Consider the following 18533-nt stretch of genomic DNA (forward strand, 5'->3'; position numbering starts at 1 on the left):
AAAATTCTGCTCAAATAACAGGAATTGCATTTTCAGAACTAAAGGCAGTTCCTCAGCAGCTCCCTAAAGGCCAGTCTCTCAGTCTCCTAATATATATTCACAAGAAACATATTCGATAGAACTGGGAAGATTTGACACTTTGAAAACAGAGCCCGCGTTAATTTTTTACGAGGTTTCAGAGATTCCGCAAAATTTCACACACATTCTATTTATAAGATTGTGATACAGTAATAAAAATATTTCCTAAACAATCAAGCGCTAGAAAATGTAACAAATCAATAATAAACTGACACTTATAAGAAATAAATAGGCCAGCAAGCGGCATAATACGACTTTTGTATAAGCTGATTCAACTGAAAACCGAGAATCACATCCATTAAAAATACAAATAGCAGAATTTTGTAAATTATGTAATAGTTTAAGGTGAACAGCAAATGTACTCGACCAAACCGAACAACAGTAAAAGTAAGGATTGACAAGTATAAAATTAGTTTCAAAACAAAGAAGCAACCTTCTTAGGGAGCATTTTATTGTGAGTCAAAATAAACTTTAGATTAGTAAAAATATGCTTTCACAGATGTAATAGTTTTAATGGTACCCTTTGTAGGATCCATTAAAGGATCTACTAAGTAGGGGAAGACAAAAAAAATGAAAATTTAAAATCCAATAGCAACCAACGCCACCTATCATAACTGTAAGGAATTTAGTTTTATGCACTAAACAGGATATAATTATTGTGGCTGACTTTACCCACCTTTGTAGGCAGCCTAGCTCAATGATACCATTATAGATGTAGGCAACAATAATCTCTGTGAAATTCTTCATTTTAAAATATCCAAAACGAAATACTCTGAATAATAGAGAAGGATTTTCAACTGAGAATGAAAGATTTAAAGTAACTCAAAACCTTCAGTAATCTGCTGATATAATAGACTATAATAGAATATACAGAACCTAAATACAACCAAATTTTCCAATATTTTCTCTTTTTTACTTTAAATCGGAAATATTACATATCGTTTCCAAGTAAAACATAACAGCCAACTATAAAAAAAAAATCATATGTATGACTCCTTAATTTTGGTTCATAACAAAACAGTCTGCCAAAAAACACAATGAATGGAGACAAATATTTTTCATTTTAACTAGGCGGTGTTCTTTGCACCAGCATAACCATAATAATGTTGGAATCTATTAATAAGGTTTCATTTCACAGTAAAGAAGCGATTTAATTTAGGAATGTTTTAGCTAGGGTCAAAATAAACCCTTAATTATGATTTTGATTCATTGAGAGCCTTACTCAATGAACCAAAATTGACCTTGTTTGAATCTGTCAAAATTATGACAGGCAGATCAATAGCGGAGCTAATTGATCAGCCTGTCATGATCAGGGAGTTTAACTACGTTTCAACCATTTTTCCAATCAGGTCTCTTTGAATCGAGGGATTAAACAAAGAAACATCCAAGAGTTCACTGAAATGGAAATTGGAAGTTGTAGACCTTTGTTAAAAGTAAAGAGATATTGGAGAATAATACGTAATATTTACTTCTCAACAATGATTAAAATTAAAGAAAAAAATGTTCAAGCATAATTAAAGGTTCAATAGCAACAACTTTAGAGACGACACCCCCAAAGCCTCAAAAAAGGGTTGTAAAACGTTCAATGCCCTCTACCCCAAATCAAATACAAATTGAAAGGATAAGTTGGGAATAGTTTTACTATTGGTTTTATCTCTTTCTCGTATATTTTTGTAGCTCTTATAGATATTTGGATTTTGCAGCTTAAAATATTTCTAATTATCTTCCAAGCCCAAATTTGACAGCAAATGTTCCGTTTTAAATTAAAGTATTAAAAACAATCTACTATTAAATGTTATATAATTTCACTTTTCAGGTACTAGAAGCTTTTGGATCCAGGGCTCCAGTAATATAATGATTAATCATGTTCAAAACGTAGTTAATTAACATATCTATTTCTAATGACTCTTCATATATAATGATTAAATTTGACGATAAATATGGTCATAACGTTTAAGTTGACGATACAAGTTCGTTTTCCTATGACACCTTCCTGAGTCAAAGCCCTGCTATAATTATAAATATGTTCCAAATTGAATTTACATTCTTATTTCACATATGACAACCATAAAAACCAAAATCTTTTTTTTTTAATGACAGAGTAACAAACTAACTTAAATTTTTCACTGCAAAGGTTACACAAAGGATAATATATATAAACAATAATAAGATTTGACAGAACTACAAGAAAGATGGAGAATAATTGAGAAGGACAAGAAGAAAACCGGATCAAGGAATAAAAACTACTGTCCTACTAAATATCATATGTCGCTATGCACGACATAAACAAAAATATCCTTATGTCGCTATGTACGACATAAACAAGAGCTAAAAACTCATATAACGCTTGTGACGAAGTCGAAAGAGCCAAGAAGCAATATTCTAAGAAACAAAAGATAGATTTAAAAGAAAATTCAGAGGCTTAATGCCAGTCGGGATTTAAAATAAGAGCTCTGAGGCAAGAGGTCCTTCTAAATATCAAAATTCATCAAGATCTTATCACCCACTCGTAAGTTAAAATATCTCATTTTTTATAAATTTTCCTCTCCCTTCAGCCCCCAGATTGTCGAATCGGGGAAAACGACTTTATAAAGTGAATTTATGCAGGTCTCTGACACGCCTACCAGTTTTCATCGCCCTAGAACGTCCAGAAGCACCGAACTCGCCAAAGCACTGGACCCACTTAACTCACCCAAAGAGAGCGGGTCCAGTCCTGTTACGTCAATCACATACCTAGGACTTCTGCTTATTCTTCCAATCAAGTTTCATTCTGATCTCTCCACTCTAAGCGTTTCCAAGATTTCCGGCTTCCAAGATTTCTCTTTTCCCCCTCCAGCCTCATAAGTCCCTGGATCTGATTTGCACTGAAAATGGAGCATATGGTACATTGAATCTTTCTATATATCAAGTTTAATTAAGATCCGGTCACCCATTTGTAAGATAAACATGCCTCGATTTTCCAAAATTTCCATTTTTCTGTGCTTATTTACTATATATTTTGCTTATTACTTATTTACTTATTGTGCTTATTTACCCACCAAGTGTTTCATCCCATTCCCTCCACTTTTATACGTTTTCAGATATTTTTGGTTTCCCCCACCTACTCCCCCCCAATGTAAGTTCATCCAGTCAGGATTTAAAATAATAGCTTTGAGACACAACATCCTTCTAAATATCGAATTCCATTAAGATCGGATCACCTGTTCGAAAGTTAAAAATTCCTCATATTTTCTAAATTTTCCGAACTAACCCCCCCCCCCCACCCCAAACAAAAATGATCTCATAGGAGAAAAGACTATTTCTAATTTAATCTGATCTGGTTCCTGATCAGCCTACTAAATTACATCGTCCTAGCTTATCTGGAAGGGCCTAAACTAGCAAAACCGGGACAAATCTACTGAATTTGCGATCGCTATATGTCACTTTGGTAGATACCAAGTGCCATAAAAAGTACATTTTGATCCTAACGGATAAATATGCCATGAAAACTATATTGAAAACAGCAAATACTTGCATACATTTTATATCCTTAAGCCCCAACCATATAACACACCTCAAATTTACTTTTTCTTCTCACGTGTATGAAATACTTGATTTGCATTCAAGCACTTGAGAGAATTCCTTTTAACAAATGCCACGTTTGAAGGATCTCTCACCTGTATGTAATTTTTATGCTCGTTCAAACTGACCGCTTAATTAAAGCATTTTATACACACATCACATTTTTCATTATTACATTATTCACATCACATCACAACAGTTTTTCATCTGTGTGTGTTATCTGGTATTCAATCAAATTGCCGTATTCATAAAAACCTTTGTTACGTTTATCACATTTAAACGGTTTTTAACCTTGCATGTAGTTTTTTATACGCGTCCAAATTCTGAGATTGAGCAAGCATTTTTTGCAAACATCACATTTAAACGGTCTATCACCTCCATGCAATCTTTCGTGCACATTCAAATGACTTGATTGAGAAAAGCATTTGTTACACAAGTCACATTTAAACGGTTTTTTAGCTGTATGCACTCTGTTTTACCTGTATGCACTCTGGTTCTTAATCAAATCACCTGAATGAAAAAAGCCTGTTACAAACATCACATTTAAATGGCTTTTCACCTGTGTGTTCTCTGGTGTGTAATCAAATTACCCTTTAAAGAAAAACATTTGTTACATACGTCACATTTAAATGGCTTTTCACCTGTATGCACTATCTGGTGCCTAATCAAACTCCTTGAATGAGAAAATCCTTTGTTACATACATTACAGTTAAACGGTTTTTCACCTGTATGCAATCTTTGGTGCGCATTCAAATGGCTTGATTGAGAAAAGCCTTTGTTACATAAGTCACATTTAAATGGTTTTTCACCTATATGCACTTTGTGGTGCTTAATCAAAACGCTTGAACGAGAAAAACTTTTGTTACATACGTCACATTTAAACGGTTTTTCACCTGTGTGTGTTCTCTGGTGTGTAATTAAACTGCCGTTTACAGAAAAACATTTGTTACATACGTCACATTTATATGGTTTTTCACCTGTATGCACTCTTTGGTGCAAATTCAAACTGCTTGATTGAGAAAAGCCTTTGTTACATACGTCACATTTAAACGGTTTTTCACCTGTATGCAATCTTTGATGCACATTCAAATAGCTTGACTGAGAAAAACCTTTGTTACATAAGTCACATTTAAACGGTTTTTCACCTGTATGCAATCTTTGGTGCACATTCAAATGGCTTGATTGAGAAAAGCCTTTGTTACATACGTCACATTTAAATGGCTTTTCACCCGTATGCACTCTCTGGTGCCCAATCAAACTGCTTGAATGAGAAAAGCCTTTGTTACATACGTCACATTTAAATGGCTTTTCACCTGTATGCACACTCTGGTGCCCAATCAAACTGTTTGATTGAGAAAAGGTTTTGTTACACACGTCACATCTAAACGGTTTTTCACCTGTGTGTGTTCTCTGGTGCACATTCAAATAGCTTGATTGAGAAAAGCCTTTGTTACATACGTCACACTTAAACGGTTTTTCATCTTTATGCAATCTATGGTGGATATTCAAACTGCTTGAATGAAAAAAGCGTTTCTTGCCTACATCAAACTTATTTAGTATTTTCCCCGTTTTTGTTCTAGGACATCTTTCTAATTTTCCACGGTTTTTAAAGTGCAAGTGACTATTAGAAATTATTTCCCGATTTTCTATACTTTCCGCTTCTGATTCTGATTCATATGAATTTGAGCAACCGTTAGTGGACGGATTCTGTGATACCACTAGCAATGCATTTTCCTGCAGGTCTAGTTCATACAGGTTTGGTGAAAAGTGACCTTTTATTATTAGATGTAGTTTTATATCATCAATGCATTCACACAAACAAATGGGGCATCGTCTTGTTTCTCCCATTTGGTGTTCCATAAAATGTGGAACAAACTCTCTGTAATCACGAGCTACTGCAGGGCAGACATCGCACTCGATTGGTGAAAGTTTTTCACAGCCAGTGTCAAAATGAAGATTCAGCATCAAAAATGATTTCTCTGTTTTCCCACAGGAGTCACAACGCCAGATCCCAGCAGTTAATTCTTTTATAGTCTTCTCTCTCAGCCTTTTCAAGACAATGATTAGTTTTGGGCCTAAGAGTTCTGGTTGAATTAAACCATCAGAAGTGCTCAAAGTAGAACTCTAAAGTAAAAAAAAAGTAAAAAAAAAAAAAAAAAAAATTAAAGCTAGCATAACAATTATAAATAAAAAGTGAGCGTTTCAAAAGTAATACATGATTAGGATGTAAATTGTCTTCCCGGTATTTTCAAGTTTTTAAGTTATCTTAGCACAGATCAAACTTAATTCTAAATTAAAGAAGAAGGGAAAGAAATACTTCAAACTATCAGTTCGTTGAATTAGAATATTAAAAAAACTTACAATAGAATAGCGCTGAAACAGATAGTATGTAGGTAATACTTTTATTATGTTTTAAATAGCAAGTTACTACTGACATCATGATCCTGAAAGCGTTAAAATGAAATGAAAAAATCAACAAATATCTCATTTAAAAAAAAAATGTAAAATACCGCTAAAAGGTTAAAAAATATATAATGAGAATGAACTAATATTTGAATTCGACTGAGATTTATATTCCCCTCTTAAATTTATAATATTATATTAAAATTACATTCGGTAATGAAATTTTTAATTTGTTTAATCAGCATAAATTTTTGTCATATATTTGAAACTTAAGATTTTCAGAATCACTTCCAGTTTTAATGCACAGTGCCACTTGCCCCATCACCCCAAAAACTTGTATATATTTCTAGGCTACAAATAAGTAGTAGGCTGCTTTTGTTGGTTTTATCAAATTTGACAGTTCTTATTTTTATTCAACAGCTGTTTATAAGATGGTGTTAAGAAATTTCGTCAAAAGAGCCTTATAGAGTCTAGAGTCTAACACAGTGGCTTAAAACATAGTGGCATTATTATTATTTTTTTATTTAATTCCGAGGAATACTGTCTTCTAGACTGGTCCTTTCTACCTGAAATCTACCTGAAAAATCACGATAGTAGACAGGGAATATTCCCACTACCTTAAAGAAAGATTATATTACAAAGCTAATATTGCAAGACTGTAAAAAGATTAGCAACTTAGTTTTAAAGAAGTAATCGAAAGAAATAATCCGGATTAGAAGTCGGAGACAATTTAGAGAGTCAAAACATTTAAGGAGAAAAAGTGGAAGCCACCAGTTAGACAGAATATTATTTTTCAAGGAGGGGCTTGCAAATTGTTTTGGTCTATTTGCCATTTTGGATTCCTGATTTGCAATATTAGGCTAAGGCGAATTCAATATCACCATTTTGTTTTGTTTATAATACCTTTGATGGTAAGACAAATATGCCTCTGGTTGGTAAAGCATTTATTATAAATATATTACTTTAGTTTTAAACCACTTCAGAAAATTAATTATGTACTTTTGTTTGAATATAGTGATTTAACCAAATTAAAATTCTATTGCGAAACTTTCTTGGAGGCAGTTCATACCATAACGCCCCATTTTCTGATTGCTTCAAAATTTATAACTATCTTCTCAAAATCAAAATAATAAATATATTTAAATCTTAATGTAGAACAACAGCTAATAGCTCATATGGCACTTGTGACGAGGCAAGAAGAGCTAAGAGCCAAGAGATCATATGATATGAGCTAAAACAAAATTCTATGAATCAATAGATGGATTTAAAAGGAAAATAAGAGAATAATGCCGGTCAGGATTTAAAATAAGAGCTCTGAGTCATGATGTCCTTCTAAATATCAAAATTCCTTAAGATCCGATCACCCACTCGCAAGTTATCATTTTTTCTAATTTTTCCTTTTCCTTTAGCCCCCCAGATGGTCGAATCTGGGAAAACGACTTTATCAAGTCAATTTGTGCAGCTCCCTGACACATCTGTCAATTTTTATCGTCCTAGCACGTCCAGAAGCACCAAACTCTCCAAATCACTGAACCCCTTCCCCAACTCCCTCAAACAGAGCAAATCCAGTACGGTTCCGTCAATCACGTATCAAGGACATTTGCTTATTCTATCCACCAGGCTTCATCCCGATTCCTCCATTCCAAGTGTTTTCCAAGGTTTCCCCCTCCAACTCCCACAATGTCAAAAGATCTGGTCAGGATTTGAAATGAGAGCTCTGAGACATGAATTCCTTCTAAATATCAAATTTCATTAAGATCCGATCACCTATTCGTAAGATAAAAATACCCAAATTTTCACATTTTCCAAGAATTCCGGTTTCCCCCTCCAACTCCCCCCAATGTCACAGATTCTGGTCGAAATTTAAAATTAGAGTTTTAAAGCATAAGATCTTTCTAAATACCAAGTTTCATTAAGCTCTGGTCACCCTTCCGTAAGTTATAAAAACCTCAATTTTCAAAATTCCCCCCCCCCAACTCCACCAAAGAGAGATGATCCGGTCCAGTTATGTCAGTCACGTATCTGACAGGTTTTTATTCTCCCAATCCAGTTTCATCCTGATCTCACCGCTTTAAGTATTTTCTAAGATTTCCAGTCCCCCAAACTGCCCCCTCCCAATTACACTAGATCCGTTTGAGATTTGAAATAAGAGATCTGAGTTACGTGGTCCTTCTAAATATGAAGTTTCATGAAGATCCGATTACTTCTTCGTAAATTAAAAATACGGATTTTTTCAAATTTTTTAAAATTACCCCCCCCCCCCACTAATAAGGCGGATCCATTCCAATTATGTAAATCATGTATCTAAGACTTATGTTTGTTTTTCCCACCAAGTTTCATCCCGATCCCTTCAATCTAAGCGTTCTCCGTGATTTTAGGTTCCCCCACCCCAAACTCCCCCCAATGTGACCAGATCATGTCGGGATTTAAAATAAGAGCTTTTAGAGACGATATCCTTCTAAATATCAAATTTCATTAAGATCCCATCACCTTTTCGTAAGATAAAAATACCCCAATTTTCAGGTTTTCCAAGAATTCCGGTTTCCCCTCCAACTCCCCCCAATGTCACAGGATCTGGTCGTAATTTAAAATTAGAGCTTTAAAGCACAAGATCCTTCTAAATATCAAATTTCATTAAGATCTGGTCACCCTTTCGTAAATTACAAATACCTCAATTATCAAAATTACCCCACCCCCAACTCCACCAAAGAGAGCATATCCGGTCTGGTTATGTGAGTCACGTATCTTAGACAGGTTTTTCATTCTTCCCATCCAGTTTCATCCTGATCTCACCGCTTTAAGTATTTATTAAGATTTCCGGTCCCCCCAACTGCCCTCCCCCCCAATTACACTGGATCCGGTCGACATTAAAAATAAGAGATCTGAGTGACAAGGTACTTCCAAATATGAAGTTTCATTAAAATCCGATCACTCCTTCGTAAGTTAAAAATACGTCATTTTTTTCTAATTTTTCAGAATTACCCCCCCCCCCCCCAATAGAACAGATCCGTTCCAATTATGTAAATCACTTATCTAGGACTTCTGCTTATTTGTCCCACCAAGTTTCATCCCGATCCCTCCAATCTAAGCGTTTTCCATGATTTTAGGTTCCCCCACCTCAAAATCCCCCCAATGTCACCAGATCCGGTCGCGATTTAAAACAAGAACTTTGAGACACGATATCCTTCTAAATATCAATTTTCATTGAGATCTGATCACCCGTTCGTAAGTTAAAAATACCTCATTTTTCTAATTTTTCAGAATTACCCCCCCCCCCCCCCAACTACCCCAAAGAGAGCAGATCCGTTCCGATTATGTCAATCATGTATCTAAGACTTGTGCTAATTTTTCCCACCAAGTTTCATCCTGATCCCTCCACTCTTAAGTGTTTTCCAAGTTTTAGGTTTCCCCTCCCAACTCCCCCCAATGTCATAAGATCCGGTTGGGATTTAACATAAGAGCTCTGAGACACAATATCCTTCTAACTATCAGATTTCATTGAGATCTGATCACCCGTTCGTAAGTTAAAAATACCTCACTTTTTTCTAATTTTTCGGAATTACCCCCCCCTCCCCAATTACCCCAAAGAGAGCGGATCCGTTCCGTTTATGTCAATCATGTATCTCTGACTTGTGTTTATTTTTCCCACCAAGTTTCATCCCGATCCCTCCACTCTAAGTGTTTTCCAAGTTTTAGGTTTTCCCCTCCCAACTCCCCCCCCCAATGTCACTAGATCCGATCGGGATTTAAAATAAGAGCTTCGAGACCCGATATCCTTATAAATATTAAATTTCATTTAGATCCAATCACCCGTTCGTAAGTTAAAAATACCAAATTTTTTCTAATTTTTCAGAATTAACCCCCCCCCCCAACTACCCCAAAGAGAGCGGATCCGTTCCGGTTATGTCAATCATGTATCTAGGACTTGTGCTTATTTTTCCCACCAAGTTGCATCCCAATCCCTCCACTCTAAGTGTTTTCCAAGATTTTAGGTTTCCCCGTCCCATATCCCCCCCCCCCCCAGTGTTACCAGATCCTGTCGAGATTTAAAATAACAGCTCTGACACACGATATCCTTCCAAACATCAAATTTCATTAAGATCTGATCAACCGTTCGTAAGTTAAAAATACTTCTATTTTTCTATTTTTTTCGAATTAACGGGCCCCCCCACTCTCCCCTAGATGGTCAAATCGGAAAAAACGACTATTTCTTATTTAATCTGGTCCGGTCCCTGATATTCCTGCCAAATTTCATCGTCCTAGCTTACCTGGAAGTGCCTAAAGTAGCAAAACCGGGACCGACAGAATTTGCGATTGCTACATGTCACTTGGTTAATACCAAGTGCCATAAAAAATATAAAAACTACAGTTCTATGCTAAGATCCCTAACTTTTTAAAAATTAATATTTAACATTTTTTTAAATCTTCAAAATAGAGTGCAAATTCAGTTTAGCAAACACAAGGAGCGCTATTCTAGCATTTTTATTAAGGAAGGGGATATGAGGAGAGCCACTTCTGGATAGTCAATGGGCATGAACTATTCTTCCGGAAAAACAAAGGTGGTTCTGGCTATTTCAATTTGCTTATATTCACAGTAAGTATTAAAATTTATCATATAGGCATTTATAGTAAGTAAGTAATTTACTGCCAACTGCAACCCCTACTTTGTCTCAATAAAGATACAATTTTAAAACCACGAATTTTAGATTTTTTTTTTCAAACTACGAAATGACTATAAATTTTAGATTTTTTATTTCAAATTTGTGTCCCTCGAATTTTTACGCCCGGGTGAGTGCCATTAAACCCTTCGTCTCTAAAACTACCTGTGGGGAAAAGGATATTAGAAAACTTGTGAAAAATACAAACCTAAAGGTGTTTAAAAAAAGGGTGAAAATTCCGATGGTTTTCCATTAGTCTAAGCGAAAATCATGTCTCTTTGTCAAAAGGGGCCATCACAAATATAAGCCAATGAGCTGAGGTTGGACCATTAACTAGATCACATCTGTAAATTAATTTGATTAAAGTTGAACTTCTTTCAATGTTAAGATTGTCTTCGATTTCATTTTCGTGTTACTATAAAAAGACGAAGGTGGTAATCAAATCTCTTTTCAATACCTTTTTTTATGGCACTTGGTATTAACCAAGTGACATATAGCAATCGCAAATTCTGTCGGTCCCGGTTTTGCTACTTTAGGCACTTCCAGGTAAGCTAGGACGATGAAATTTGGCAAGCGTATCAGGGACCGGACCAGATTAAATTAGAAATAGTCGTTTTCTCGATTTGACCATCTGGGGGGGGGGAGTAGGGGGCCGGTTGATTCGCAAAAAATAGAAAAAATGAAGTATTTTTAACTTATGAGTGGGTGATTGGATCTTAATGAAATTTTATATTTGGAATGATATTGTGACTCAGAGCTCTTATTTTAAATCCCGACCGGATCTGATGACATTGGGGGGAATTGGAGGGGGGAAACCTAAAGTCCCGGTTTTGCTACTTTAGGTACTTCCAGGTAAGCTAGGACGATGAAATTTGGCAAGCGTATCAGGAACCGGATCAGATTAAATTGGAAATAGTCATTTTCCCGAATTGAACATCTGGGGGGGGGGAGTGGGGGGCCGGTTAATTCGGAAAAATGAAGTATTTTTAACTTACGAACGGGTTATCTGATCTCAATGAAATTTGGTATTTAGAAGGATATCGTGTCTCAGAGCTCTGATTTTAAATCCCGACCGGATCGGAGGACATTGGGGGGAGTTGGAGGGGGAAAACCTAAAATCTTGGAAAACACTTAGAGTGGAGGGATCGGGATAAAACTTGATGGGAAAAATAAGCGCAAGTCCCAGATACATGATTGACATAATCGAACCTGATTCGCTCTCTTTGGGGTAGTTGGGGGGGGGGGAGTAATTCTTAAAAATTAGAAAAACTGAGGTATTTTCAACTTACGAACGGGTGATCGGATCTTAATGAAATTTGATGTTTAGAAGGATATCGTGTCTTAGAGCTCTAATTTTATAACCAGAACGGATCCGCTCTCTTTGGGGTAGTTGGGGGGGGGGGGGGGTAATTCTGAAAAATTAGAAAAAATGAGGTATTTTTAACTTATGAACGAGTGATTGGATCTCCATGAAATTTGATATTAAGAAGAATATCGTGTCTCAAAGCTCTTATTTTAAATCCTGACCAGATCTGGTGACATTGGGGGAAGTTTGGGGTGGGGAAACCTAAAATTATGGAAAACGCTTAGACTGGAGGGATTGGGATGAAACTTGGTTGGAAAAATAAGCAGAAGTCTTGCATACGTGCTTTACATAATTGGAACAGATCCGCTCAATTTGGGGGGGGGGGGTAATTCTGAGAAATAAGAAAAAATGACGTATTTTTAACTTACGAAGGAGTGATCGGATCTTCATGAAACTTCATATTTAGAAGGACCTCGTAACTCAGATATCTTATTTTAAATCTCAACCGGATCAAGCGTAATTGGGGGGGGGCAGTTGAGGGGACCGAAAATCTTAGAAAATACTTAAAGCGGTGAGATCAGGATGAAACTGGATGGGAAGAATAGAAACCTGTCTAAGATACGTGACTGACATAAATGGACCGGATCTGCTTTCTTTGGTGGAATTGGGAGGGGGGGGGGGGGTATTTTGAAAATTGAGGTATTTGTAACTTACGAAAGGGTGACCAGATCTTAATGAAATTTGATATTTAGAAGCATCTTGTGCTTTAAAGTTATAATTTCAAATTCCGACCAGATCCTGTGACATTCGGGGGAGTTGGAGGGGGAAACCGGAATTCTTGGAAAATATAAAAATTGGGGTATTTTTATCTTACGAATAGATAATCGGATGGTAATGAAATTTGATTTTTAGAAGGAATTCATGTCTCAGAGCTCATATTTCAAATCCTGACCAGATCTTTTGACATTGGTGGGAAATGGAGGGGGAAATCTTGGAAAAACACTTGGAGTGGAGGAATCGGGATGAAGCTTGGTGGATAGAATAAACAAATGTCCTTGATACGTGATTGACAGAATCACACTGGATTTGCTCTCTTTGGGGGAGTTGGGGGGGGGGGAGTAATTCTTAAAAATTAGAAAAACTGAGGTATTTTCAACTTACGAACGGGTGATCGGATCTTAATGAAATTTGATGTTTAGAAGGATATCGTGTCTTAGAGCTCTTATTTTATAACCAGAACGGATCCGCTCTCTTTGGGGTAGTTGGGGGGGGGGGGGGGTAATTCTGAAAAATTAGAAAAAATGAGGTATTTTTAACTTATGAACGAGTGATTGGATCTCCATGAAATTTGATATTAAGAAGAATATCGTGTCTCAAAGCTCTTATTTTAAATCCTGACCAGATCTGGTGACATTGGGGGAAGTTTGGGGTGGGGAAACCTAAAATTATGGAAAACGCTTAGATTGGAGGGATTAGGATGAAACTTGGTTGGAAAAATAAGCAGAAGTCTTGCATACGTGCTTTACATAATTGGAACAGATCCGCTCAATTTGGGGGGGGGGGGGGGTAATTCTGAGAAATAAGAAAAAATGACGTATTTTTAACTTACGAAGGAGTGATCGGATCTTCATGAAACTTCATATTTAGAAGGACCTCGTAACTCAGATATCTTATTTTAAATCTCAACCGAATCAAGCGTAATTGGGGGGGGGGCAGTTGAGGGGACCGAAAATCTTAGAAAATACTTAAAGCGGTGAGATCAGGATGAAACTGGATGGGAAGAATAGAAACCTGTCTAAGATACGTGACTGACATAAATGGACCGGATCTGCTTTCTTTGGTGGAATTGGGAGGGTGGGGGGGTATTTTGAAAATTGAGGTATTTGTAACTTACGAAAGGGTGACCAGATCTTAATGAAATTTGATATTTAGAAGCATCTTGTGCTTTAAAGTTCTAATTTCAAATTCCGACCAGATCCTGTGACATTCGGGGGAGTTGGAGGGGGAAACCGGAATTCTTGGAAAAAATAAAAATTGGGGTATTTTTATCTTACGAATAGATAATCGGATGGTAATGAAATTTGATTTTTAGAAGGAATTCATGTCTCAGAGCTCATATTTCAAATCCTGACCAGATCTTTTGACATTGGTGGGAAATGGAGGGGGAAATCTTGGAAAAACACTTGGAGTGGAGGAATCGGGATGAAGCTTGGTGGATAGAATAAACAAATGTCCTTGATACGTGATTGACAGAATCACACTGGATTTGCTCTCTTTGGGGGAGTTGGGGGGAGGGTTCAGTGTTTTGGCGAGTTCGGTGCTTCTGGACGTGCTAGGGCGATGAAAATTGGTAGGCATGTCAGGGAACTGCACAATTCGACTTGATAAAGTCGTTTTCCCAGATTCGACCATCTGGGGGGCAAAAGGGAGAGGAAAAATTAGAAAAAATTAGGTATTTATAACTTACGAGTGGGTGATCGGATCTTAATAAATTTTAATATTTAGAAGGACTTTGTGACTCAGAGCTCTTATTTTGAATCTTGACCGGCATCAAGCCTCTTATTTTCCTTTTTAAATCAATCTATTGATTCATAGAATTTTGTTAGAGCTCATACCATATGATCTCTTGGCTCTTAGCTCTTCTCGCCTCGTCACAAGTGCCATATGAGCTCTTAGCTCTTGTTTTTTCATCAGAATTTAGGCACTGAAAAATCACAAAGAGCTGTTCAAGGACTCATGAAAAATAAATATTTTATCATATCGTTTGGTGTCTAGAAAGTGCAACATGGCACACTAAAAGTGCGATTTGGGTGACAATATTTGAATGGAAAGGCTGGTTCCGACACATGGACATCATAGGGAGCTAAATATACGATCATTTATAATTTAAATTTTATGTTTAATCGCTCTTTGTAAATTTGAATTTACACGGCAATCATAAAGTGACATACGGCACCCAAGAAGTGTGCTTTGGTTTTTCTTTTCATGTTTATAAATAAAAAAAATAGCAAAAAATGATGTTTTCTGAATTATTAATTTACTCATTGGGTAAATGAGTTTGATTAAGAATATCCAGGAGATCTTGGCAACATTTTGATAGACACCTTATATTAAATAAAACTAACCAGAGATGTGAATCAGATGGGAAAAATTGACTCCTAAGGTTTGAAAACTACCATCCCTTTTGTATTTTATGAAAAAAAAAGAAATCTAGAAAAATTACCCGAAGTTTTTTTTGTGTAAATCAGGGCAAACGATTTAAAAAAAAGTCTGGTGGAGATTGTGCCGCCTGGAAAACAGTCATAATATTTGGATAGAGCATGAAATAAGGTATATATTGGTTGTCCTCACTTAGAAGTGGCCAGCCACTAAACTGAAAACCTTTTTGGAAATACCGAATCGAATGACATTACTACTTGATTTCTGTATTACACAGAAGGTAAAATTCTAGTTTTAGGTGTTTTCGTTATTTTAGAATGACGTTAAAGGCTTCAAATGTTTTTGGTATAGGCCTAGGGTGGAGGCTGTTGAGAAGGAATCATGCTAAGAAACCAAGTCTTATTTGATAATATGAAAAATAACTGTGTTTAATACATTTTGACTGCATTATACTTTATCCAAGACACCCCACAATGTGCAAATATATAGCCCAAATTATACATTTCTCATGTATTTTCCGTTTCTTTATTTCGTCAGCGTTGATTCAATTTATGGATGGACAGGTTGATACAAGAGTTGCGTATGCCAAAGTGCATGAGAAATATATCATTTGGGCTATATATTAGTAAGTCATTGGGGGTTGGGGGTAGAGTGTAGTGAAATCGTAGTCAAAATGTGTTAACTACAGTTATTTGAAGATTATGAAGTAATAATTGTTTTCTTAACATGTTTCTTTCTCAACAGCCCCCATTTTAGGCTTACCTCCATTTTTTGGGCCTCATTTGAATAGAGGATCTATTTTGTAAAGTTTTGTTTTTGCAAGATAGAGATTCTTAAGGTCAACAAAGGTTAATACTTTATTGTGGGAAAAGGAGTGGAAGTAGATGCTTCAAAACAATATTCCCTGGACATCACTTCGGCTCTGGATGACTTCCAGAAATTTTCATTTACCTGACTCAACCGTTTCCAGTATTTTTTTGTATTAAAAAAAAAAAAAAAAAAAAAAAAAAAAAAAAAAAAAAAAATTACCCACTAGTATTCAGCTGAATATCCATCATAGTATTTTGGAACTTTTATGGATGAATTTCCTTTTTCCTGTCAAAATAAATTTTTTTTATTGAAGTACGCCTAGCCTACTCGGTAAATTTATAATTATTTGCATAATTTAGCCAGGAAGAAAATAAATGCATAATAAGATGCCCTTTTTGCTATCCGCCATTCATAGTGAAAACACCTAAACTCGTTTAACCAGTGTTATAATTTGTTCGTGTCATATCGGATGCAGGAAATTGATTTGGATTAGCCTGCTGCAAACCTAATTGGATAATATCTGGCACTATTTGAAGCTGGGCGGTCGTAAAAAAGCCCCCCTTGCGTGTAAGTCCTTGTCTCATGTTAATTAGAGTTACTAATTAGTAGTTTACGATGTCGTCCCGTCCTAAGCGCAAGGGCACTGTTTCTAACAGCACTGAACAACCAGGACATCTTTCGAAAAATCATCCTTCAAATTCAAGCCCGGATATAGGCAACCAATCTTCTGACCTGAACATGAGACTAACTCAGACTCAACAAGAATTGGAAGCTGTAAAAGCGAATCTCAGGGATGAAATCTCACGTAAAGTTTCCGATCGCATAAAAAATCAACTCCCGCACTCGGCTGAATCAATAATATCTGACGTATATGATTCTTTGATGGTGGAATACTCGCCAAAATTTGATTTTATCGAAAAGCAACTAAATTCACTAAAAAACAGCTTCATGATACTCGAAGAGAGAGTGAAAAAGATCGAAAGTAGACTTGACGATATTGAGCAGGAAAATAGGCTGGATTCACTTATTTTCAGTGGTGTCAAACAAGCTCCGGGTGCTGATGTAAAATCGTAAATTAATAATATTATCTCGGACAAGATGGGCGTACAAGTTTATGTTTCGGAACTAACTAAAGTGTATAGATTTACCCTTGCAGAGAATCCTACGCGGCCTGATATGATTGCACCGGTACTCGCCCAGTTTTCGTCTAAGGATGTGGCTAGAAAGGTATTTGCTGCTAAGAGCAAACTGGCAAAATCTGGTATATTTGTGTCTGAAAGTTTAACTAAGAAGCGACGAGAAATTCTGCAACTGGCTCGTGATAGGTTAGGTAACCACAACGTATGGTCCGATCACGGCCGTATTTTCGCTCGATCTGGAAATGACGCTCGGACACGCCGACTGTGGAGTTGTGACGACATATAATCTGAGTTTTTTTTTTCGTTTTAGTAGTTATAAATGTGTACTTTAGTATTTACATTCTTTCGTAGTAACAGTTCTTTAATAGGAAGTAGGATAAATTATTTATGAATGTTTTCACGATTACTTCAGTTAGAGAAAAATCGCTTTTCGTTGAATAATATTTTGTCGAGTGATGTTGGTAGCCGGTAGGAATTTTCGGATAAACAGCCTGCAAGGCTTAGTAAATATGTTGCAGTAGATGATGTGAGTGCACCCGTTATGCTGTCCGGATTCCAGATTCTCCACTGGAATTGTCATTTAACTACTTCACATGAAGATGTAGTTGATATAATTAATAAACTTGACAGTGAGGTGCAAGTGATAGGTATTTGTGAATCATTTATTAGTGAACAATGTCCTGCTTCGTTATTTAATTTTCCAGGTTACACACTTATTTCCAAGAACCGGTCATTGATGGGAAGGGGAGGTTTAGCATTCATAATCAAGGATGATATAAAATTTAAAGTAAGGGAAGATTTATCTTTATAGATTGAAGGTAAGATTGAAACTTTTGCTATTGAAATAGTGACAAGTAATAATAATCCACTTCTTATTTCATCGGTGTATTATTCCCCTGGTGCTAGTCCGGATTTTTTCCTAGAGGAAATTGAAATTTTAATATCTGAAATAAATCGAAATTTTGATAAAATTGTAATCATAGGTGATTTTAATTTTGATTTATTAGATCTTCAAGCCAAAAATTTGGATTTCCTTAATGTCATGCTTTCATTTGGTCTTTTCCCATTAAATTCTATCCCATCCCGATTAACAGACCATTCTGCAACTTTGATTGATAATGTTTTCGTCACTGAAGTTATGGTGGAAGATAGCATGTGTGATGTATTAATCCATTCTGGTTCGGACCACTTACCGCTTCTTTGTTTGTTGCAGAAGTTATCACATTGTAAAATTAAAAGACAAAATAAGATTCTTCGGCGTGACATGAAAGAAGTTAATCTGGCTAAATTTAAAAATGAAGTTAGTTCGTTGGATTGGGAGGTGGTTTACAATGAAAAGGATGATGCTTCAAAAGCTTTTAACATTTTTTCAGATATTCTTTACCCTGTGTTTGAGAAAAATTGCCCATTGAATAAAAT

At 36.0% G+C, this 18533-nt stretch overlaps 1 protein-coding gene and 1 pseudogene across 3 annotated transcripts in view; both read right to left on the bottom strand.

The window, feature by feature from the left end:
- The window catches only part of LOC136034435 (zinc finger protein ZFP2-like), a 163926-nt gene that overhangs the window by 61460 nt on the left and 83933 nt on the right, over window positions 1-18533 (bottom strand). The window contains exon 1 of one of the 3 annotated variants that reach the window (XM_065715613.1): window positions 10909-11105. The exons of the other annotated variants lie outside the window; for them this stretch is intronic. The gene's annotated coding sequence lies outside the window, so the exon portion shown is untranslated. Of the gene's footprint in view, window positions 1-10908; window positions 11106-18533 lie in introns of those variants that run through there. 3 annotated transcript variants of the gene reach the window in all.
- Window positions 978-5758, bottom strand: LOC136034429 (zinc finger protein 664-like; annotated as a pseudogene).

Source organism: Artemia franciscana, chromosome 13 (assembly GCF_032884065.1).
Source record: "Artemia franciscana chromosome 13, ASM3288406v1, whole genome shotgun sequence".
Lineage (NCBI taxonomy): Eukaryota > Metazoa > Arthropoda > Branchiopoda > Anostraca > Artemiidae > Artemia > Artemia franciscana.